This window comes from Nomascus leucogenys, chromosome 22a (genome assembly GCF_006542625.1).
Source record: "Nomascus leucogenys isolate Asia chromosome 22a, Asia_NLE_v1, whole genome shotgun sequence".
In the NCBI taxonomy this organism is placed as follows: Eukaryota; Metazoa; Chordata; class Mammalia; order Primates; family Hylobatidae; genus Nomascus; species Nomascus leucogenys.
In genome coordinates this window covers 92,064,093-92,089,313 of record NC_044402.1, presented here as the reverse complement: position 1 = coordinate 92,089,313, position 25,221 = coordinate 92,064,093, and the positions used below count along the sequence as shown (strand labels likewise).

General features: G+C 39.3%; 1 long non-coding RNA gene across 2 annotated transcripts; it reads right to left on the bottom strand.

Annotated features, from left to right (window-relative positions):
* Positions 1 to 4,592: 4,592 nt before the first annotated feature.
* On the bottom strand, positions 4,593 to 23,686 carry LOC101178511. Of its 2 annotated transcripts, none has more exons than XR_004027945.1 (3): positions 23,666 to 23,686; positions 20,442 to 20,655; positions 4,593 to 6,259 (listed from the first exon to the last, which is right to left on the bottom strand). It is a non-coding gene; the product is annotated as an uncharacterized LOC101178511 (long non-coding RNA). The 2 variants fall into 2 exon arrangements; XR_180132.3 differs by lacking the exons at positions 4,593 to 6,259; positions 23,666 to 23,686 and adding exons at positions 17,466 to 18,204; positions 18,263 to 18,639 and having other exon boundaries at positions 20,442 to 20,656.
* Between the last annotated feature and the right edge of the window lie 1,535 nt (positions 23,687 to 25,221).

Here is a 25,221-nt window from a genome sequence, read left to right as displayed (position 1 = left end):
TAATAGCCTTGTTTCTCTTCATTCATTCTAAAATGGATGTTATGTTTACATAACATATATTCTCTTAAAAAGTATCAGAATCTCTAGAAAACTCTAAATCATTACTATCATCCATTCCTCGTCTTTCATTATTAAGCATTTATTATGTACTACTAGACATTTTGAATTGTGCACTAGTAATTCCTTCTTTATTCTGTTCCTCCTCCTTATTTCCCTCCACCTTTTCATTACCTCCCTCTTGTCCTTCCTTTTATTAGGCAATGTCCTTTGCTAGGCCCTGGATTAATTTTCTGTATGTATGTATATATATTTAATAGAATTAAATTAATCTGTTACAGGTGCATTGACTTGACCCTGAGGTGTGTTTACTGAGGGGTTTAGGATATCTCCACATATGTAAAAGAATGGTGGAGCAGGCAAGCCAAGATTCTATTTGCTGCAGGAAAAATAATTACTTTCCAGAGGAAAAAAAAAAAAAAAACTCATCCTAAGGGAAGAAAAAGTCAATATGTACGTTTTGGTTGTAGGATTAGGGGGCAGTGAGTCCTAGACAAAGGGGCTACAGTAAGAATGAGAAATGCTAGAACAGCCAGAAGTTTGGAGGAGCAGAGTGGTTAGCACTGAAGACATCCGCCTCAGCAGCATAAGAAGATGGCGCCCTCAGTACGCATTATGCATGCTCTCATAGCCCTGGCTGCCCTCAGCCCAGGCTTAGGGACAGACCCAGCTGCCCACTAGCACCCTCTGGCAGCCAGGGACATAGGTCCGTGGAATTGCCAACAAGAGAACCAACCAACACTGACAGACATCAGTGGGTACTCCCAGAGGTGTTGCCATTTGGGGCTCCAGCAGCAACAGGAGCTATCACAATATCCAGGGACTAGAGGGAAATCTCTCTCAGTACTCATTCTTAGAAGCTGAGAACAGGATTCTGCCTATCTTAAATTATTATCCAGCATCTAACACAGTACCTGACACATAGTAGGAATGTTTATAAAATGAATGATTAAACTAGAAAATATCCACATCACTGGATATACCTTTTCAGCCATGGGACTACACACCAAAGGTGGTCTTTAAAAATGTATAAAGGGAATGTTTGTGAACACTTAAAATTCCAGTCAAGGTTACTGAGAGAAATTTCAAGGAGGCAGAATGGGCATTTGGTCGTAAGCAGAATCCTAATCAAGCATATCAGACCTGAATTTGGAAGAAAAAACACATGAATAGAAGATGATCAGCCACAGAAGCAGGGGGAAAAAACAGGGTCCCAGAGGAAGAAAATGTTGACAAATAATTATGCAACTCTTGCCTAGGGGAAAAAAAATTTTGCTTAAGCACTAACATTTTGAATTTCTAGGCAACACCATCCCTAGAGTACCTCAATCTGTTTTAGCAAGGAGACACTTCTTGAATCAAATCAGTCCTAATGTTCAGATTCCTTGCTCACCAAACCTCTGCCAGTCCAGGCATTCTCATCTCTTGATGGTTGTATTGCTCTCTAAAATTTAACAAATGGGTCCATAGGAGACAAGCCTCTGAGAGCTAGGTTAATCCAGGCCCCGCCAAAGGGATAGCCCTGTCTTGGTATGCTGATGAAAGGAGACTTCTGAGCTCCAGAGCAGGGGACTAGCTACATCCTGATGGTGGTGTCACACTTCCAGGATGAATGCCACAAGCTACGGACAGTGGCTGTTAACTGGCTAGCCTCCCAGAAGTCACCTCTCTGCTTTACCGTGTGCCTTTGTAAGCATCACTGCCCCCACAGAGAGCCAGCTGAGGAGAGGAGGAAAATGGCAGATACCACTTGAAATCAGTGGTTTGTCATAAATACAAAAAAACTCCGGAGTCCCCCAGAAAGGTGTGAAGAATTTTTAATCCTCTGGATTTATCTACAGAGCAAATAGAAGCAGGACCAGAAAAAAAAAATCCATTTTGTGTCTGTCATTGTGACTATGTTTTGTTGGGCCAGTGTCTCTGGGTAACTTTGTTTATACCATATTTATCATAAACCTAACAACATTCAAAGTCACTTACTATTGGTTTTTATGCATTCCACCCAGTCACCAATAGCCTCCAAATTACCAAACTTGTCTTGTCTATTGATTCTCTTGGTGTCTCTAAAGGATCTGACATTGTAGTTCACCAGTTCTCTTCTCTCATTAGGCACAATAATGTGGCAATATTAGAGCTCACTTCGTATCTACTCCAGAGCCTCCTTCACTAGTGCCCACTTCTCCTGATCCTAAGTGACTTTTCAGTCTTCAGATCTCTAGTCTCCATCTTATCTTTTCCCCCAGCAAGTCCCAACCCATTCTGATTACTCAAAACACACTCAATTGATATTTACATATTGAGCAGCTCCTGTGTGGCATGCTACCATCTCCCTCCATGTTACTCAAGCCCATCCTCAGTTGGTGTCCTGAACTTTAGATGCACGTCCATAACACAATTGCCGAACATGTACATGCTGATGGCCTACCATCGCCTCCATCAAAGCACAGTACAACATTTGTGCTTTCTCGCAAGTCAAAACAGCCTAAACACAGATGACAATTATTAACTCAAGCCCAGATACAGAGTAGATTTCAGGATTCTGGCTTCTTTTCTATCTCCCTCAGCTCTGCTGTCTTCCATGGGTTGCTTTAATTCTCAGGCAGGCTTTTTCATGGTAAGATAATTGTTGCTGTAGTTCCAGGACTCAAATGTGCATCTCAGACGATGGAAGAGAGCCTTTCTTCCACAGCCACTGAACAGAAGCTAAGGGTTTTATTCTGACTGATAAATTGGGGCCAGTACCTACCCCAGTTTGCAGATGTATGATCCCTGTGATCAGAGAAATGCTATGAGCTGTTGGGTTACGGCATGGCTACAGGCTCATTCCTGGACTAGTTACTCTGGCAGGCAGATGTGGTTATCATGAGTAGCTTAGGCCAAGCACAGCCTATGTCTGGAGCCAGAGGTGTGGTCAGTCCCACCAAGAGCATGGCTTCTAAATAGTGGAAGAACGGTGGAATGGATACTGGGAAGAAACCAGTAGTTTTAACTATAGGATCTTGTTTATTTGTAACCCAGTGAAAAGGAATAATTCTCTATAGCTAGGTTTTCTAGACAGCTAAGGGTTCACTTCTTATGTTTTTTAACCAGTTTGAACAATATAGTTGAAAAGTGTGTTTTTTATATTTCTGACTTTTAAAAGATATATACCAAATTTAATTTGACCATTTAATGACAATTTGAGGTCATCAAGATATAAATGTATTATTACATCAGTTACAATGCAGTGACTGACCTCAGGATTACTGAGCTGTGCGTGACTGTGCCCATTAAATGACCCCAGAGCACTCTTCACTTTAAAAAATTATATCTGCCGGGCGCGGTGGCTCACGCTTGTAATCCCAGCACCTTGGGAGGCCGAGGCAAGCGGATCACGAGGTCAGGAGATCGAGACCACGGTGAAACCCCGTCTCTACTAAAAATACAAAAAATTAGCCGGGCGTGGTGGTGGGCGCCTGTAGTCCCAGCTACTCGGAGAGGCTGAGGCAGGAGAATGGCGTGAACCCGGGAGGCGAAGCTTGCAGTGAGCCGAGATCGCGCCACTGCACTCCAGCCTGGGTGACAGAGCGAGACTCCGTCTCAAAACAAAAGAAAATTATATCTACTTTTTATGACTTTTCTTTTTCTTCTCTTTCTCTAAATTGCTACTTCTAATCTACAGTGGTATTGAGAACCAGATAATAAAGCTTTTAAAATTTCATATAAATTTAAAGTAGAACTGAAATTGCCTAGGAAGAAATATGCAAAAGTGCAAACTATGCAGGCAAAGTGCATATTGCCTCTGCATAGGGACATTAACAGTTTTTGTTTGGTTGGTTGGTTGGTTGGTTTCTCTTTTTTTTCCTATAACGATTAAGAATAACTTTATGATTACATACACACACACACACACACACACACACACACACAAGTGAATGAAGTAAATAGGATTTGTGTGGTGCCTTCAAGTTCCCCAAGTGGAAAAATGTTCTAGCTATTAATCCTTGCAGTCTGTGACAACTCTCCTAGCAAATTAGAGGCCTTGTTGTTGAATTCGTGGTTGCCTGGTCTGTTTGGAGTTAGAGAGCAGAAGTGGTCATGGAAAAGCCAGAACATATCAGGAGGAAGGTCAGCCGCCTATCTACCATGAGGGCTTAGCAGGGAGCCTTGACCTGGTAGGTCACCCCCAGGCAGAGACTGGACTGCAGTCTTATAAAGAGAGAAATTCAGTCTTGCCTGCACCCCAGGGTTGGATAAATGGTGAGAGTGATGACTCAACACTGTGGAAACTCAGAAGTGACAATTTAATAACAGACAATGTAAAGGGATCTGCTACTCACAAGGAATTTTTCTTCTGCCCTAGAAACTACATGAGGAACCAAAGTATAATTAGAAGGTAGATTTGGTTAGGATAAAATTAGAACACATGATGAAGTGGCATAAGGTTAAAATAGACTGGTGCATCCATCCATCAACACACTGGGCCACATCTGGCAATCACACCAGACCTAAGCTGCATGCCACTAAATGGTGCTCTTGTTGAACTGCCAAATTTTGTCTCCATGACTCACCATTTTCTTTATTTCACTACCAAACAATTCCTTAAGGAGCCATTTTTTTCTTTACATATGTTAAGACAATCCCAGGCTATGGATAAAGGTCATTGTTCTTAAAGTTACTTTTCATACTTCTCTTTATAGCTATAGCAGTTTCTGAGTTCCAGGGCAACCTCATGGTTACATCCCACTCTACATACTACATTCAGCTTCTAAGAGAGCTGACAGCCAAACAGAAAAGGGCTCAAATACGTATAAAACTAAACTCATTATCTTCTCCGAAGCTCCTCCACTGAACAAAAGCAGTTTCCCAAACTCACTTTTTAAAACATCACTGTATGCTCATCTTTCACTTGTCTCTCTCCGTTGGTGCCCCATATTCTTGTGGAGGCCAAGTCTTATTTATTATTCCTCCTTCTCCATGTCTCTCCCATCCATCATTTTCTTTTCACTCCCATTGCCCTACTTCTTTATCTCATTCTGAAATATTGCAATGGCCCAATAGCAGGCATCTGTCTCTTCTCTTTTTCGCTCATCTGCATATTATTGCCCTGTTAATCCTCTAGAAGCTTTCTTATTCAAAACTTTTAACAACTCTCCATTTTGCAAAGAATCACATGCAAATACCTTGCACTGGTGCTCAAAGCCCTGCCACATTTGGTCTTCATGTTATGTTTTGGCTTTACCCTCTGTGAACCGTCCACATGGGTGCTCTGTATCAGCCTTTGTGTAATCACTATGGATAAATGAAAAAATCAAATATAAGCAATGTTTATGTTTTGCAATGCAAACCTATGGAAAAGAAGTCTTCGAAATTAATACCAACAGATGCAATACGCAGATTTTCATTTTAACAGCCCGTTCGGATTTTTTCTTTCTTTCTTTTTTTGAAGGAGTCTCGCTCTGTCGCCCAGTCTGGAGTGCAGTGGTATGATCTCAGCTCACTGCAAGTTCCACCTCCCGGGTTCATGCCATTCTCCTGCCTCAGCCTCCCGAGTAGCTGGGACTACAGGCGCCCGCCACCACGCCCGGCTAATTTTTTTGTATTTTTTTTAGTACAGATGTGGTTTCACCACATTAGCCAGGATGGTCAGGATCTCCTGACCTCATGATCCACCCGCCTCAGCCTTCCAAAGTGCTGGGATTACAGGCTTGAGCCACCGCACCCAACCCAGACTTCTTTTTTAATTTTCTGCATTGACTTTTATAGACACATACATACATTTATAGAACTGTGGTTGGTTATCAGGTAATCTACAGGCATCTATAGCTTCAGTCATGGTTTAGAAAGAAACCTGAAACTGTCCAGTGTAGATCTTCATCCAATGACATCAGACAGTCATCACATAACTCACATTAACTTGAGTCTACCATCATTCAGAAATATCATGGAAGGTAAATCACTCTGACAGTTGACTTGGTAGAAACCCTGCTTATTCCTCACACAGGGTGTGTCCTTGAGGAGCATAATATGATTGGGCAGATTTGGCCACCTCTCTAAAAGGACCCAACACAAAAAGTGATTTGAACAATAAAGGAAATATATTGACTCATTTAACTCAGAAGTCCAGGCATGGCTGTTTGCAAGTGTTCAAACATGGTCTTGGGAAGCTCCTCTGTATCTTAGCTTTTCATTTCTCCATGCTTTATTCCCTAGAAGAATTTTTCTATATGGGAGCAAAGATGGTTAACAAGGTTAGCATCTCCTAAGGATGCTAAGGATGTAAAAGGATGATGACATTTTCCTAATCAGTCAGTAAACATCCTACAGTGGGTTCTCATTGGCCCAGCTCAAGTCACATGTCTATTACTGAGCCAATCACTGTGTCAAGGAGCGGAGTCGGGTATGATATTTTTATTACCCAGGACCACCTCATATACTTTTGCTCCCTTCTGAAGCCAGAGGATAGGATCAACCCCATTGAACTACATGGACTGAGAATGGGAGCAAGGTGTTTCTCCAAAGGAAAACCAAGGTGCTGTTATAAGAAGAAGACAGAACAGAGAAAACAAACAAGTGAATAGTAGGGGCAGCTTCTTGCATTTGTGGACATGCCTATTACCTCTTACTATAATATGTTCATTAATGAGACCCACAACTTTATATTCAAAATTTAAAATAAACTTTGGCAATATGCATCAATATTTTTACATACACTTAAGCCAGCAATCCTATTTCTAGAAATAATAATAATAGCTATGCTAATTAAGTGCTTTATTATGTGGCCAACACTGGCCTAAGCAATTTGCATAGGTTATTTCAATTAACACAGAACAACCCTAACATGCAAGTGATATTGTCTCTGTTTTTAAGCTCAAGAAATTGAGCTTAGGGAAGGTAAGTGATTTACTCAAGGTTGCACAGCTAATAAGAGGCAAAGCCGAAATTCAGCCTCCAAAGTCTTAACCACTATTAGTAACTTTTTTCAGAAGTCTCAGTGGCAATACAGTCTTATTGATCTTATTCTAAGAAAAAATACTATAGGTGAGAAAATATGTACATCCCAGGATGTTATTTATAAGTATTTGGTCACAAAACTCAAATGTGAAATAAAGTATCAATAAATTATGTCAACCTACATATGTCCCCCCATTATCAGTAAATACATACAAAGTTCCTACTTTATAAAATGATAAAAAATTAATGACTTTTTTTGTAAGGCTGTGAATTTGCAAGTTTGTTCAAACCAGCTGCCTAAGCTACAAAAGCATCCACGGTCAAGGTTAATCAAACACAATATGGCCTTGTGCATTGTTTCAAATCTAACACAATGTTAGCTTATTATTTAGGAAAAAATTGAATACTTAATCTGTACAATCACTCAAAATGAATCTGTATATGTATTACTGTCTTCTATCAGGCCAAACGGAGCTTTAGGCTAAAGTAGTTAACCTTGGTGATGCTCAACACTGAATATTCCATCAAATGGGAACGTGATTGACTTGAGAGACCAGAGAGCTGATGATTTTAACCACTGTACCTAACATGAGAAGTTTCAATTAACAGTTGGAAACCTACACTCTGCCGTAGTCCCCAACTCAGGGCAAAAGACAGACAAAGCAGGACAGCAGCAGCCCTGAAGCTAATAAGGAGCTTAGACCACTAGGAAGGTCAGCTGGAAAAATAGCCATACTACTCTATACTTCTGACACTGCCTAGGCTGGCTGTGGGGAAAGGGAAGCTCAAAGTGTATATGTCACTAATCCATTATTGCCACTTTTTTAAAAAGATGGATATTAATGTAAACAAGGTGAAGTTCTTACTGGACTTCAGATTTTTTTTTTCCTTTTAACCTTTAGTAATACTTAGATCAATTAGTTTATAATCAGCTTCTTTCCATCATGCCTCCATTTCTCATTACCTTCACGAATGTATCCTCAGCAAATATAGCCCTAAAACACTCCTGAAAAGCACATGAAGGAGAAGCTCATTTGCACAAGAGTAATGATTTAGTCCTGTTCACTTCTAATTTGCATAATCCCCTTTCCTTTCTCCCTTCATAACTGTCTTTGATATTTTTTCTCCAAATGACATGGGCTGGGAGAAAAAATTAAGCAAGCATCAAAGTTCTGGTGCCTGTGTTCTCAGCTATTACATTAATCTTTAAGATTTTCTTTCCTGTTTATTAAAATCAGTGACTCATCCAACTTTACACATAAATCCATATCAAAGTTAATTAGAATCTCGGAAGTGTAATGTTTGTCTCTGTCTTTATTAATTCCTGGAAGCTTGAAGTCAAGGCTCTGTGTGTGATTGTGGAAGACAGGAAAAAGAGAAGCCAGTAGACACGACCTGCCAGGATTAACCAGCAGTGTTTGCATGGCAGGTTTCAGAATTTTGCCCAAGCCCCCTTGGTGCAAGGAAGGACCAGGCCTCTAAGCAGCCCAGCTGTCAGGCCAGCCTCCTCTGAAACTGGAATTAGCCCTGTCCCCAACTTGAAACAGGGAAGATGGAGGTAAGAAGTAAACAATGAAGAATAGATCCCCGCTTGCTGACTTATGTTTCTCTCCCTCCTCCATAATCAGAAAAGCAGCCAATTCTTATAAATTAACTTTCTCTCCTTTCATCATGAAAAGGTTAAAAAAATGTATCTCACACAAAGTTGCAAAACTTCTACTGGAGCAGGAAAAAGAAAGTGCAGGAAATAATGTGGGTACAAGGTGGAAATTATCATCATATAGCAAGACATTTTTACATTTGGTTTTCTCAAAGTATACCTGGACACAAATGTAGGCGAAGGTGCATGAGTAGGACAGGGGATTAGGTCTAATACACTTATTAGTGAGAAACTGACGGCAACAGCTCCAGCACCCAGGATTTTATTGCATATTGATTTTGCTTTAGGAGGTCTGTGTGGAAATCACATAAAATGAACCGAGAAAACTAATTTTCTTCTCTGAAACTGCTCTTGAAAATGTTGGAGAATCTTCCAGTGAATTTTTTCTTATTTTAAAACATTAGTTTCATTAATAACGTCCCAAAATCTAAAGAAAATGCTACAAGAAAGCCAAGAAACCCACGCTTAGACCACACAAGAGGCTTAAATCACCCACAGATAAGACAAGTTACAGTTTTAAAGCACAATAAATTTATTTTGCATGAACACATTTGAGACTACTTTTTATGAAGTCGTTTAATTCCATGGATGTGTAAGGAGATAATTTCAAGCCCCAGAAAAATGTAAAACCAAAAAGTTAATACTGACTTTAACTCACCATGGAGGGCTCCTTCAGGCACTCCAGCTCCCTGCAAAATACTCATCCAACCCAAGAGTTCCAGGAGCCCTTCACAATCCAGGGGGCCCCCACTTCTCTGCATGTGCACCCCTGCCTGCTCCGAGCTCAGGAGCAGCCCTGATGCTCTCACAGGTCCAGCAGTAAACATACAAGTTAGCAACCTCCTGAACCCTTAGCTGAGTCTAGCAGGGCAAGTGGATGAATAATGTCTCTTTTGGCTCTAGGTGTTTGAACCTGTGCGAGAGGACTCTCAGAGCAACCTTGCGCTCTACTATGTTACATAGGTTACTGAGTCAGCCCTTTCCCTTTATCTCCAAAGCTCTCTCCTTCCCCAGGACCCAGCCAGCATGCAGGGATAAGGATGGACTCTGGGAATAGTCACTGCATTGTACTCAACACCTCCTCTTGCCCTGGTAAGGAAGGCTGTGTTCTGGTCAAGTTCCACATGGCCCGATCTTTTTTTCCTAGGATGTTTCTCACCCTTTCCCACCACCTTCCTCTCCCACTCAAATCACATCTATTGGGCAGTCTCACCAGTGGGCCCTGCAAGGGCAGATGCTTCTGAACCCCAGCAATGGGACTAGCTTGACTTCTCTTCCCAGGAAGCTCTTCTGCCTCCAATCGACAATAAACACAGACAAGCCTGAAACCCTAGATATGTTGACAATCCCAAAGAAGGATCCAGAAAAAGAACAGGGAAGGTAACAGGCAGCACCAAGAGCACTTTCACTCCTACTGAGCAGCGGCCACCAGGTTGCTTTGGACCAACAGGTGCTTCATGCCATTTCACAGCACGGCTGAAACGTAGGGGGAGGTCTGCACAGACGGCTCAGATGTGATAAACAATTTGTCACGTAAGAGCAGGTAAAACCAGACCTATGCTTCGGAATTTATATAGCCAAGTTCATGTTCTCTGACAGCTCTATCACGTTTCTACCCCTACCCATTACTGTTTATTCCCTTTGGGACACTACCAAGAGTTATTTTCCCACAGCCTTTGGCCCTTCCTTCCCCAGATGCTGCATTTAAGCTTCATCTTCACTTTTCAGTGCTCTCCCAACCCTGTTCTTAAGGACTTACTTTTGTTTTGTATGAAACAAAATAATAAACACCGAATTTTGACACACCCTCTGTGCCACACTGATTCACCACATTCAAATGATGCATTTGTTTTGATTCAATGTGTATAATATAAATCATACAGAGGACTCATGTTTTTTGCAGGGATAGGGTCTAAAGTCAGCATATAAAATAAAATCATGCATTGCCTAAATTTTTTTTAATTTCTTTAAATTAACTTAGGATGCACAGTTTTATGTATACAGCCCTATACATTAAATCACTTACAAATGATTCCACTTACTATAACAGAGACATGAAAAATCTAATTTTCAAAATTTTATTTTTATAGAGTGAGAGTTAGAAGTGGGTATTCTTCACTGAGTTCTGGGTAAGGCAGTTGCTTTACGTTATTTTAAAAACAGAAAGATAGATGTGTTTTCAAGGGCTAGAGTCCCACAGAGCAGCAAGATGCTGCCCTCTAAGAACCGTGTCAGAACTGAGACAACCCAGGGGGGTGCCAGTTGTTGGTGTCATGGTGGATGCACTATTAAAATGAATATTTTTGTCTTTCTTTCCCACTTCTGTCTTGTTTTTATTGGGTTTTGTTGGTTTTCTTGTTTGCTAAGCCAAGTACTCTTAGTGAATTCTCATAAATTAAATGTGTATGAAATGCAACCTCACTGTAGAGGGAAAAATATTCATCAGGTTAATTATTCAGCAATGTTTGCTTACTCAAATATTTAATCTAAATATGAAGTTAGGCTCCTTTTTACCAGGGGATTGAGTCCTCTTGTTATCACTGGTGCCGCACAACCGGATATCCATACAAACACATACACATCTGCATGCTCATGGTACATACACGCTCTCACTCAAGCAGCCACACAAGCACCACCAAGAAGGCAGTGAATGAAACACCATCCTCCAAAACCTCCAATCAATGATGAATCAATGTATTCCCCCACTAGTTGGTAAACTCTTTGGTGTCTGTGACCCCCACATTAACTCCCTCCTATGTGGCAAGTCGTCACTCCCACTCTCCTGTGTCCCTGTGGTGCCCTACTGGCACCAAGCTCCTTGGCTCCATCTGCACCGCTGTCTCGCTAGGTCCCTGCCGTGCACTCTGCTGCCTTCCTTGCTGCCAGCATTTTGCAGCCGCCACCTTTCTGCCTCCAGCGCCGCTGGCAGCTTCTATTATTGCTGCATTTGCTGAGAAAACCAGTCCTACAACTGTCTCCCTTCCCCAGAAACACAAAAAAACGGAGGGGAAAACAAGGCACTCTCAGGGACTAGTCAGCTTTCTGTCCCTCAAAAGTCCAAGGTCGGAATTCCCGGTTTGTATAGTCTCAATAATACCACCTCACAAAGGTAGGAGGAGGTCTTCCCAGCACTAGTGCTTATTTCAGAATGGCTGATGATGGGGAAATCATTAACATGAAATAACAACAAGAACAATTTACATAGCACTTAGAACATTCTAGGAACTGTTTAAAATGCTTGGCACACATTAATTTAATACAATTATTATGCCAGTCCCTTTCAATGTTAAAAGCATGCTTATACCTAAACTGGCTTCCTAGCCCCAGATCTAAACTTTCCAACACAAGGGAAATCCTTTGCTCTCCCGTCATCATCCAGAGTGATAGTTCCGTCTTCCCACTCAGGATATAATAAGATTGCACGAGGTTAATACCTGGCTTGTCCCAAATTCTGAGCATCCCTAGATTGTTATATATAGTATAAAGATTTAGCTTTCTCAGGGCAGATAATGTGTCCATTCGAATTTTTAAACTTTTCTTAAAATGAAAATAAATAGAAGACAGAAAAATATAATAAACCCTCTTATACTAGTCCACAATCCTTAATAATTATCATCTTATGAATAATCTTACTTCATCTATACTCCCACCCACAGGACTATTTTGAGGTAAATAACTAACATCCTATCATTTCATCTTGTGTGACCAGGTGCCTTGTCAATGGACAGCAATATTTTGAAAATAATCCTTTTTTCTGAATAGTAATTCTGAATAGTAGGTTTAAAATATTCAGTAAACCATGCTATAAACAGATGTGCTGTCATCCAGGCTTTGTTTTCCCATTTATAGAGCACAGGCAGAGTAGAGTTAGCATAATTCTTAAGGGCCCTAAGATTTTTGGAACAGTAAATGAGCATTGGCTTTAACTTAAAATCACCAACTGCATTATCCCCTAACAAGAGAGTCAGCCTGTTCTTTGAAGCTTTGAATCCAGGCATTGACTTCTTCTCTCTAGTTATAAAAGTCCTAGATGGCATCTTCTGTCAATAGAAAACTCTTTGTCTAATCATCCTTCAGTATTGCCTCCAGGACCTTCTACACATACCCAAATACACACATGCCCAAGTCCCGCAGTCAGCTCTGTGAAACCTGCATATATGAAAAGATGGCCCTCTATATATGTGGGTTTCACATCCCATGAATACTGTATTTTCAATCTGCATTTGATTGAAAATAATTAATGTAAAAGTGAACCTGCACAGGCTCAAACCGTGTAGCTCAAGTGTCAACTGTGCATTGAAAATCTGTTGTTTAATGTAGCCACCTCTCTTCCTCTGTTTGTGTTGCTATCAAGGAATACCTGACACTGGGTAATTTACAAAGAAAAGAGGTTTATTTGGCTCATGGTTCTGCAGGCTGCACAAGAAGTGTGTTGCCAACATCTGCTTCTAATGAAGAGCTCAGGAAGCTTCTCTTCATGGCAGAAAACAAAGTGGAGCTGGTGTGTAGAGATCATGTCAAGAGGGAAAGCAGGAGAGAGGGGAGGTGCCAGATGCTCACAGAAACCAATAGAAAAAGAACTCACTCATTTCCACAAGGATGGCACCAAGTCCTTCTTAAGGGATCTACCCCCATGACTCAAATACTTCCTATTAGGTCCCACCTCCAACACTGGGGAACAAGTTTCAACATAAGGTTTAGGGGGACAAACATTCATACTATAGCACCACCTTCTTCAATTAATTATCTTAGCTAGATCTTCTGGAGAACTTGCTGCAGCTTCTACGTCAGCACTTGCTGCTTTACCTTGCACTTTCATGTTATGGACTTAGCTTCTTTCCTTAAATTTCATAAACTGACCTCTGCTAGCTTCCAACTCTTCTTCTGCAGCTTCCTCACCTCTATCAGGTGAGGAATTGAAGAGAATTAGGACTTATTCTGGATTAGGTTTTGGCTTAAGGGAATGTTATAGGTTGATTGATCTTCTATATAGACCACTAAAACTTTCTATATATCAGCAATAGGCTGTTTCACTTTTTTATCATTCATGTATTCAGAACAGAATTCTCTGGTTTATTTCAAAATGGTTACTTTTCCCTTCCCTCTGCCAGAAGCAGGAGAGGATTTTTCTTTGATATTCACTATCAGAATCTGGTAGAGCTCCAGGAGATAAAACTCACAAAAGTGTGGGAGCCCCTCAGTGACTGGATTTTCCTGGTGTTTTTAATCTCTTAGACTTGTCGCCCTGAGCCTCCAGCAAATCATCCACTACAGTTCAAGTTTTCCTACCCTGCACTGGTTCCCATGGAGTTTTCTGCTTCTGGGTTTTTGCTCTGGTAAGTTGTGATTCTTTGTATTTGCCTGACTCTACAAATCTGTGGGGCAGTGGTTTGCTCTATGGCCTCACTGCTGTTACAGATCTAAGGAGAGTTGTTGACTTTTCAGTTTGTTCAGCTTTTTTAACTTGTCATTAGGGTAGAGTGGTGACGTCCAGGCTCCTTAAATGTGGAACTGGAAACTAGAACAGGACACAACAGGTATCTCCAAAATATTAGGACTCTTCAACATAGCCAACAAGCCATGTCACATTGGGAAAAAAGTGACCCATTTCTTAATATCATCAATATCTAATCACAGTTCAGATTTTCCCAAATGTCCTTTGAATACTTTTATCCAGTGGATTTTTTCACAACAAAATTCAAATAAGGTTCACACATTGCATTTAATTTTTGTTTCCCTTCAGAGGACTTTCCACAATCATCACCCCTTTAATTTCTTTGTAATTTATTTGTTGAAGAAACATGGCTGTTGGTCTTATAGGGTTTCAGACATTGTTTCCCATGGGATTATTTAACTTGTTCTCTGTACTCTAATTTCCATAAACTGGTAGATATAGACACCCGAATACAGTCAGGCTCAATTTTTTTTGAAAGAATACTAGTGTTAGTTCTTCTTATTGCTTCATATCAGGAGGTGCATAATGTATGGTTGTCTAGTGTTTTGTGATTGATCAAGATGGTTCTGAATTGTCAACTAGATCCATTTATTAGAAAGCATTCATCAATTTTCCAAAATGATTTAAAGGACATTGGTGATCATTTCATAGATTCATTATTTCATTAGAAGTAGCAAAATGGTGAAATTATAATGCTGTCATTCCTTCTTATTAGCTGGAATTTCTTATAAAGAAGAACTTTTCCATATCAACTATTAGATTACCCTGAGGCATAGTTTTTATAGGATAGACAATATAAATACTCTATTCTTTTTATTTATCTATTTTCAGAACAATGAGTTTTCGGTGTGTGTTTTGAGTATATATGTGTATATATATATGTATATATATATACATATGTGTGTATATGTATATATATACATATATATGTGTATATATATATATGTATATATATACACATATGTGTGTATATGTATATATATACATATATATGTGTGTATATGTATATATGTATATGTATATATATATATGTATATATGTATATAATATACACACACACACACATATATATATATATATATATTTTTTTTTTTTTTTTTTCTTGGAGAAAGGGTCTTGCTCTCTTATCCAGGCTGGAATGCAGTGGCACGAACATGGCTCACTGAAGCCTCAATCTCCTGGGCTCACAGGACCCTCCCTCCTCAGCCCCCTCAGTAGCTGGAACCATAAGCATGCGCCACCACACCCAGCTAATTTTTTTAATTTTGTGTAGAGATGGGATCTCGCCATGTTGTCCAAGCTGGTCTCAAACCCCTGGGATCAAGCAATCCTCCAATCAGCCTCACAAAGTGTTAGGATTACAGCCATGAGCCACCACATCTGGCCAAGTTTAATTTTAAACTCACAGATTTTAATATGAATTTCAATTTATTGCAACTGTTGTTTTGGTATACACAATTTCCCATCTTCGGCAAGAAATAATCCCTTCAAATTGGCTCCTAAGTTCTTAAAAATGCAGTATTTTTTAAGGGTTTCCTTTCTTTCATGTTCAACAAGATGTTTTCAGCTCATCTCATACATTTGTCATTTCTCCAAGGAATTCTTATTCCTTTTAGCAGAAAATTGCATTTAGAGACTATAATCTGGGTTCTAAGGGTGCTCATTACTGATTTTCAAATAACAGGGCTAGAAAATGTGCTTCTGTAAAGGAAATACATTATGATTGTATAATGATATTTCCAATTCAAATTTGTAATTATAAATACAATTTATAATTTTACTTAGCAGCTTTGATTTTATATATATATAGTTTCTTGATTCCTAATATTAACAAAATTGCATATTTATCCTCCAAAATATATATAATAGATCCAGAGTAACAATATTAACATATATTATTATTTAATATTAATACTATTAGTAAATTAATTTTATTTTTAATTCATTTTTATTTATTTTTAATTTATTTTCATACTTTAGGGCATATCCACTAAAAATGCATAGACAAGTGACTGTGTTTTAAAAATACTTGAAGTAATTCTCCTCTGTGTGTTTAGGACACCAACACAATTAGTTTCATTTATTTCATTTTGCTTTTCCTTTGGATATATAGTTATGCACCTCATAACATTTCAGTCAACAATGGACCACAATGAACCATGTATGCACCAGTGGTTCCATAAGGTTGTAATGGAGCTGGACAATTTCTATCACCTAGTGACATCGTAACTGCAGTGACATCATAGCTGTCTTAATGGTATAGCACAATGCATTACATATGCAAATCTATGATTAAAAAAGAAGCAAATTGAGTAAACCACCATGGACATATTTCTGAAAACAGTGACACCTCCTCAAGAAGAGCCTCAGGCAGGTCCTTCAGGAAGCCTTCCAGAAGGCATTGTTACCACAGGAGATGACAGCTCCATACATGTTATTGCCCCTCAAGACCTTCCAGCGGGACAAGATGTGGAGCTGGAGGACACTGATATTAATGATCCTGACCCTGTGTAGGTCTAGGCTAATATGTGTGTGTCTTACATGTTTTTTTTAAGCTTTAAAAGAAAAAAATACATTTGAAAAAATTTTAAAAAGCTTATAGAATAAGGACATAAAGAAAATATTTTTGTACAGCTGTACAATGTGTGTTTTAAGCTAAGTGTTATTACAAGAGTTAAAAACCTAAAAAACATTTAAAAAGTTTATAAAGTAAAAAAGTTAGTGAGCTAACTCATTATTGAAGAAGAAAATGTTTTTTATAAATTTAGTGTAGCCCAAATGTTTATAAATTCTACAGTAGTGTAGAATAATTTCCTAGGCCTCCACATTCACTCAACACTCACTCACTGACTCATCCAGAGCAACTTCCAACCTCTGAGCTCCATTCCTGGTAAGTGCCCTATGCAAGTGTACCATTTTTTGACTTTTATACTGTGTTTTTACTGTACCTTTTCTAAGTTTAGATACACAAATGTTTACCATTGTGTTACAGTTGCCTACAGTATTCAGTACAGTAACATGCTATACAGGTTTGTAGCTTAGGAGCAATAGACTACATCATATAGCCTAGGTGTGTAGTAGGTATATTCTACGATGTTGGCACAGGGACAAAATTGCCTAACGGCACCATTTCTCAGAATATATCCCTGTCATTAAGTGACACATCACTGTATAAGTATTTTTTATCTTGATTATAAGTGTGATGTGTGTAAAACATTTACATGGTTCTAAAGTTCTAGCTACAAAACAAAGTAAATTTAGAGAAATCTAACTTCCATCTGTGTCCCCTCGCTTTCTTCTAAAAAATCATTAGTGGTTTCTTATTCTTTCATTTTTTAAATAAAAGCAAAATACATATTTATATTCTCCCTTTATTAAATAAGAGGTAGCATACTCTATTAACTATTCTGCACCTTGTTTTTTTCACTTAAGAATATATCCTAAAGATCATTTTATGAAAGTATACAAATTTCCTACCCCTGTTGGAGCTGCTTAGTATTCCACGGGGTGAATGCACTGTAGTATGTTCAACCATTCCTGAGTTGGTGGACATCTGAGTCATTTCCAGTCTTTTAACTATTATAGGCAATGCTTCGGAGAACATGTCTTTTCATGTTTGTGCCATTGTATCTTTAGTTTTGTATCAGTTAGCTTTTGCTATGTATAGCACACTACCTCAGAACTTAATGGCATAAAGCTACAATCATTCACTAGCTCAAGATTCTGTAGGTCAGCAATTTTGGCAGAGCTCAGTGCTGTCCTTCTGTTGTTCTCACTCATGTGACTGAAGTCAGCTGGCAACTCAGCTGGAGCTGGATAGTCTAAGACAGACTCATCCATGTGTCTGGTGTAAGCAGGCTGTGAGCCAAGGTTTCTCAAGTGACCTCTCATCCTCCAGCAGGCTAGCTAGTGATCATTTATGTGGTCTCGTGGCAGTCTCAAGGCTCCAAGCACTTCAAGAGAGAGCAAGCTCAATGCCCAAGCACTTTTCAATCTTCTGCGGCCATCAAGTTTGCTATTGTCATTTTGATCACGCAGGACACATGGACAAGCCCACCGTCAGTAGAAAAGAAGAGGACTAACCAGACATGCAAACATACTTCCCTGCTTCTATGGGAGGGGTATACCACCATCAATTTGCAAATCATCTACCATACTTCCCTGCTTCTATGGGAGGGGTATACCACCATCAATTTGCAAATCATCTACCATAGAGAGACATTCCTAAACGTGGGTGATACGGTTTGGATATTTGTCTCCTCCAAATCTCATGTTGAAATATGATCCCCGCTGTTGGAGATGGGGCCTAGGGGGAGGTGTTTGGGTCAAGGTAGTGGATCCCTCATGAATGGTTTGGCACTTTGTCGGTAGCAATGCTTTCACGTTAGAGCTGGTTGCTTAAAAGAGCCTGGTATCTCTCTTGCTTCCTCTCTTCATGTAATATGCTGGCTCCTCTTCTCTTCCACCATGACCAAAAGCTTCCTGGGCCTCATCAGAAGCTGAGCAGATGCTAACAGCCATGCTTGTATACAACCTGAAGAACCATGAAAAAAATATACCTCTTTTCTTTATAAATTACCCAGCCTCAGATTTTTTTTATAGCAATACGAAAGGAATAATACAGCAGGATTGCTGGGTCACAAGGCAAATTCAAATGTAAAATTGCCAAATCCACCTATATAGAGATTATACAGTTTTGCATTTCCTCCATGAGTGAATATTCCTATTCCAATAGTGTTACCAAGAGAATTTTTTTTTTTTTTTTTTTGAGATGGAGTTACACTCTCGTCGCCCAGGTTGGAGTGCAGTGGTGCAATCTCGGCTCACTGCAACCTCCACCTCCCAGGTTCAAGCAATTCTCCTGCCTCAGCCTCCCAAGTAGCCGGGATTACAGGTGCGCACCATTATGCCCAGCAAATTTTTGTGTTTTTAGTAGAGACCGGGTTTCACCATGTTGGCCAGGCTGGTCTTGAACTCCTGATCTCAGGTGATTCACCCACCTTGGCCTCCCAAAGTGCTGGGATTACAGGCATGAGCCAACGCCCCCGGCCAAGAGAGTGTTTTCAAACTTTCATATTTTTTCCAATCTAAAAGTGAAGAATGGTATCTCAGTGGTATTTTAATTTACATCTTTCATTATGAGTGAAGTTAAGCATCTTTTTATATACTTAAGGGCCATTTGAACTTTTTTTCTGTGAACTGTCCATATCTTTTGCCCATTTTTCCATAGTGTGTTTCGTCTTCTCTATTTATACAAGTTCTTTTTGTGTTAGGAATATTAGCCCTTTGTGATATTACACATATTTTTCCCAGTTGTCATTTTATTTTTTAACATGTAAATATAGTCAAATTGATCAATCTTTCCTTTAATGCTTCTGGACTTTGAGCCATTTTTGGAAAATTTTCTCCATTCTTAATAGAATTCACCCATGGTTTTTTACTGTTTGTGTGGGGGTTAGGGAGAGTATCCAGTTATCCCAATACCCAAGAGTCCATAATTTCCCTGTTGATCTGATACCACTTCTGTAGACTTAAATTTGACTAACTGGGTCTGTAATAAGCTGACATTTAAAGTATGACTAATCTCAGGTAAAAATGTAAATTAGTCAAATTCCATATTTTGTTCTCCATCTTCCCCTCTGCATACACTCCCTTTCAAAACTAACTCCAATTCTATCTCCCCTATGGAGCACCATCCACTGTCAGCAGCAGACTCAATGTTTCACTATTGCTCAACTGTAATAGTATAGGCTCTGGTGTGTTGGACTCAGTCACTGCCTAGTTGTGTGATCTCATGCAAACTACTCAATCCTTCTCATGGGGATAACAAAACCTCCCTCTCAGGGTCTTTCATAGGTAACTCACTAGCATAGTACTTGGCATATAGTTAGTGCTCAACAAACTATAGGCAGCCCATTAAAGAAGTGGAAGGAGAGGATCCTTAAACAATTGATGAGAAAGGAAAGCAAAGACCTGATATGCAAGTGACTCAGATATGTGGAGTTCAATGCAGAAACACCTCTGATGGCAGTGATAATGTGTCATGTGTTCGTGTACATACGTGCACGTGCACATGGACTGGGAAAGAACACATGACTATATTTTTTTAGTCTGTTTCACTTAGGAATGTTTCCCTGTAGACACAGGATGGGGGGTTGTAGCAGGGGGAAGGGTGTCTTTGCTTGACAAGTAACTTACACTCTCTGGCTATGCCGATTCTGAACGCCAACCTAGGAGTACAAAATCCTAAGGAGGAGAGGGCACTTCAGTTCAGCTCATACCTTAAGAAAATTAGAGCTTGAGAATCAGTATCTGCCGAAGAACTGAGCACCCTACCTGCAAACACTGAAGTTCCAGGATACCCCCTCTACTCTTGGCACTCTATCTCTGAGGACTTCATATCACGCCCTGCCACAGGCTCCTCCTCTTGCTTAGAGCTGTTCAGGGCAGAGGAGTGGTGTGCTAACTCCTTTCAGCCTGTTCTTTGATGGCAAGTCCTTCTTCATTTCAGCAGTTTCTGCCCCAAATGTCGAGGATGACAGGTGTAAATCTTGAGGGGAAAAAAAAAAAAAGAGTTGGAGCTAAGTTAAAACAGGGAAAGAATAAAATACCAAGATCTTGGAACTTTATTTGAGATGCATGAAGGGCTAGGTTTGGCTGTACTCTAGCATGGTTGAGAGTTATAAGACTTGGTGAAATCTAGAGATGACTTTGGCACGTATGAAATTTTCCCTTCAGATAAGAATGTTTTTTAAAGTATCGAAAGAATGATGGCTGCTAGGGCCATAGAAAAAGAGATTGACTGGGGAAGGCACATTAGAGAGGCTTGTAGAATGACAGCAATGTTCTGTATCTTGATAGAGGCTGTGATATAAGCCGTCAGGTATTTGTTAAAACTCACTAATGCACAACTAAGATTTCCACATTTCTTTGTAAATTTTGCCGAAAAAAAAAATCCTGAAAAATACTGAATTCTAATGAATAGGTATGTTGCAATGTTTAGGGAAAATTGTACGATGTCTGCAATTGACTAAAAATATATTAAAAATGCATTAATGGCTGGCTGGGCACGGTGACTCATGCCTGTAATCCTAGCACTTTGGGAGGCCGAGGCTAGAGGACCACTTGAGCCCAGGAGTTCAAGGCCAGCCTGGGGCAACATGATGAAACCCCTTCTTTACCAAAAATACAAAAATTAACCAGGCGTGGTGGCTCCCTCCTGTAGTCCCAGCGACTCAGGAGCCTGAGTGGGAGAATCGCCTCAACCTGGGAGGCAGAGGTTACAGTGAGCTGAGATTGCACCATTGCAATCCAGCCTGAGTGAAAGAAACTCAGTCTCAAAAAAAAAAAAATTAAAAATGTATTAATAGGATGCACAGATATGTGACAGTGGCAAAATCTAGGTGGTGAGTATATAGATGTGTACACTAAAATTCTTTCAACATGGCTATATGTTTAAAATTTTTAATAAAATGTTGGGAAGTTATCCAATACTATAGTTATCAGAAGCCAATAAATTACTCTGCACCTCTGGATGCACAGCAATCCCGAGGGCTGTCACCGGGAACACAGAATTCCTTCCAACGTGCCCTCTGCCTGGCCCTAAGCAAGCCACTGACCTCCTTTCTGACACAAACCTGGACCCACAAGTTCTCTGTACTTTCATCATCTTGTCCCTGCTGGGCAGAGGTGAATGGAAAAACACCAGCGTACTCAGCTAGTAGGCAGATCTTTGTAATGACGACCCAACCCTACATGCTGTCACAGTAAACCATCAGCATAAGTGTTTGTCTGTGCCCAGACAAGACAGGAAAAACTTGGTTTGACTGTTTAAAAAAGAACATAATTGTAATAATTCATATAAATTGCTTAACATTTCAGATTTTAAATTATAGAAGATTGTCTTCTAATAATGGCATGGAGAAATGAACAGTATTTTATCTTATTTCCAATGCTGATGGAGAAAGGGCTTAACATTTGTTGAGCCTTAGATATGGAGCAGATGTTTTGCATACATTAGTTCACATATTCCGCCTAACATTATGAGTACATAGCCCCACTATCATTTTTATAATGAGGTTCATGGTCCTGGAGCCAGTAAATGGATCCAGGACTCAAACCAAGATCTCCTCAGCCCAAAACCATGTTCTTCATGGAAGCACATTCCGGCATTTAAAATGGTTATGTTCTGCAAAGCTCACATAACTACAACAGCAGCAGTCATTTGGCCAGGATTTTACCAAATACCATTGGGTAAAGAAATGAAATTTCTAAGGGCAGTGTCATGTTCTACTTCAATTGTTTTTACCAAACCACCACTCACCAAAAGGCATTTTTAACAGTTTACACTTCTCACCAACAATATTGACAAATGTGATGAGAATACAAAACTTGGCAACCTTTCCCATATTTTCTATACCTTTAGGGGCAGTTCAGGGTTTCATCTACTTAACTGAAACTTAATGTCAGTATTGATTGTTCATAAACTAAACAAATGGCCCAACTGCCCCTTAAGGATTTTCCATATCATACTTACACCACTATCAAGCAAAAATCGCTATTCAATGGAACAGAACCATTTCCCCCACGTGTTAAACCAAGCCAGATTTCTAAACAGACAGAAACTATGCAGTAATGACCCAGTAGATGGCACTAGCTGTACTGACTACCTTTCTATTCAAGTAGTCCAGCAACTTAGGTCAGAAGTTTGTTTCCTACCAGGGCTATAAACATTTAATACTGAACATTAGAAACACATGGCAATCAAATCATGATTTCCATGTTACTTGCAGAAAATATTCATTGTAGTTGCCTCTCTGTACAAAACAGAAGTGAGATCTTTACGTGGAAGATGAAGGGTGGTTTCTGTATTTTCAAAAGTATTTATCAAGTCTCCAACTCAACTACTTTTCAATTTGGCCAGCCTTCTTTTAGTAAAGTAGGGAATTGAGGGACAGGAGGAAGGCAGAAGATGCTGATAACATGAATTTGCTGAGATGAGCAACAATGAACTAAATTTTTAAAAACGTAGGGAAAAAAAGCATTTTACTTTTATCTAGATAGGCTCAAGGAAAGTCATGTGACCTCTCAATTAATATCTGATCCTCGCATTGATATGTAATCTAAATAATTTTATTTGAGCCTAATTCAAAATTTGCAATACTCCCATCCACAGGCCATACTGAACCTCTTATTCTGCTCTGCGCTATATGCTTTACCCAACAATTCTGCCCTCTGGAGGGACATGCTTTTAAGCACAACTTTTTGTTTTACAATCCAAAACTTCAGTATATATTAGCCTCACAAAGGTAAAAGAAACTGAGAAAAAAAATACATATATATATCATTTCCATACAAAGGAAGATCTCAAAGGCAGGAGGCAGACAACCTCAGGGTTTCAAATGTGGATCTCCCAAATGTACACCGATGTTATTCTAGTAATGCAGAGGTGCAACCTGTACTTTTAACGAGTTCCTGGGAAGCCTCATGTAGATGGTTTCTAAATCATTAAGAATTTTACTCAATATGTATTTAATATACAAACCAAGAAACTAGACTACCCTATGCTGAAAAGCATAAATTTTGATGGAGTAAGAGACATAACTTATTTGAATTTCTGATTGGAAATAACAGGTTTTTTTAAACATCACTAGCCCTTCAACAGAGGTTGAGACATATTGTGGGGGGTCTGATCAGTAGTGTGTCAATAAACTCTCAAGAGACCTGTGCTGTTCTACAGCTCAACAATGATCATCGAAGCCCACACATTCTCAAAGCCTAGGGAGCCACAATAAAATTGTGGGTTGTCGACCAAGACCCTCCACAAGACTTAAATGAAATGTCTACCAATCAAACTTCTTAAAATGTTCGTTGTCTTCACATCACGCTGGTTATCTCACAGTAGTAAAAAGCTCTTAGTAATATCTTTGGGTCCAATGTTAACAAGGAAAAAAGTTTGTCATAAACCAGACTTGATTTCCTCTTTTCTTACTCTCTGATCTATACTTTGAGAAACATCAATAGATCATTTCAGTTCAGAAACCTGGAGTAATCTGGTTACAATATTTGAATTCCAAACTCAGGCAGTCTCCAGTAAAGCACACTGAAATATTTGCATATAATTTAAATACACCTGAAAAGTAAAATGTTTGTGTAGCTTTTCCCTCAGGGCATAACACCACACCATTCATAACAATGCTATTTTCCAAAGGTCACAATTAGATTTCCTCAGAAGCATACCTGAACTGTTAATCATTACAACTCCTTTGTGAAATATGGGACTGGTTGATTACCCAGTGTAATCACTGGCTAAAACCTCAGCACACTGTTTTTCACCCCAGTGAGGGCAGGTTTTCACCTCCCCTCTAGCTGTACCTCTCTCTTTAATGCCCATATTAGAGAACTGTGATCTTCTTTCTTCACTAGAAATGTTCAGACTTTCATCAGGTAAGGAATAAAACAAACACAAGAAACAGAGATCTAAAAAAAAAAAAACAAAAAAAAGAATAGTAGTAGTAGGGCAAGTAAACTCAGTGAGGTTAGAGGAATTTGTTTGGGGGCATTCCATGTTGTTACTGTTTCATATCATGTTCAGTGTGTTGTCTCTAGAACCCTTTGAAATGCATTAGAAGACCTTAAGAGTCATTCTCAGCCTAAAACGGCTTGGAGCAAACAGCCAGTATGTCAATGACACCAGAAAAAGTCATTTCAGTAACTAAACTGAAATGTTAGAGTTATATGTCTTCAGACTGATGTAAAACTTGTACCTTCTGAGAAAACGTTTTACGGTCATTTACCTACTTTCCTATAGTTTAGAAGTTCTTGTATCATAAATTGTAACTTTAATCTTTTACTAACCTCACATCTATTTGTTTTTAGCATCATTCCCTTGGCATTACTCAACCCAGCAAATTAAACATTCATTTAAAATGGTAAATGATAAAAATACAAATGACAAACAGTACTACACATATTCAGGTTATCCTCAAGTTAAACTGTCATCAAAGTTAAAATTACAAACGCTATAGGGACAAAGTATAAAGCGTTAGTACACTAGGAAAAAGTGAGTGTTTAAATGCCTATAGGAAAACATACTGTAGCCTTCCCCACTAAATAT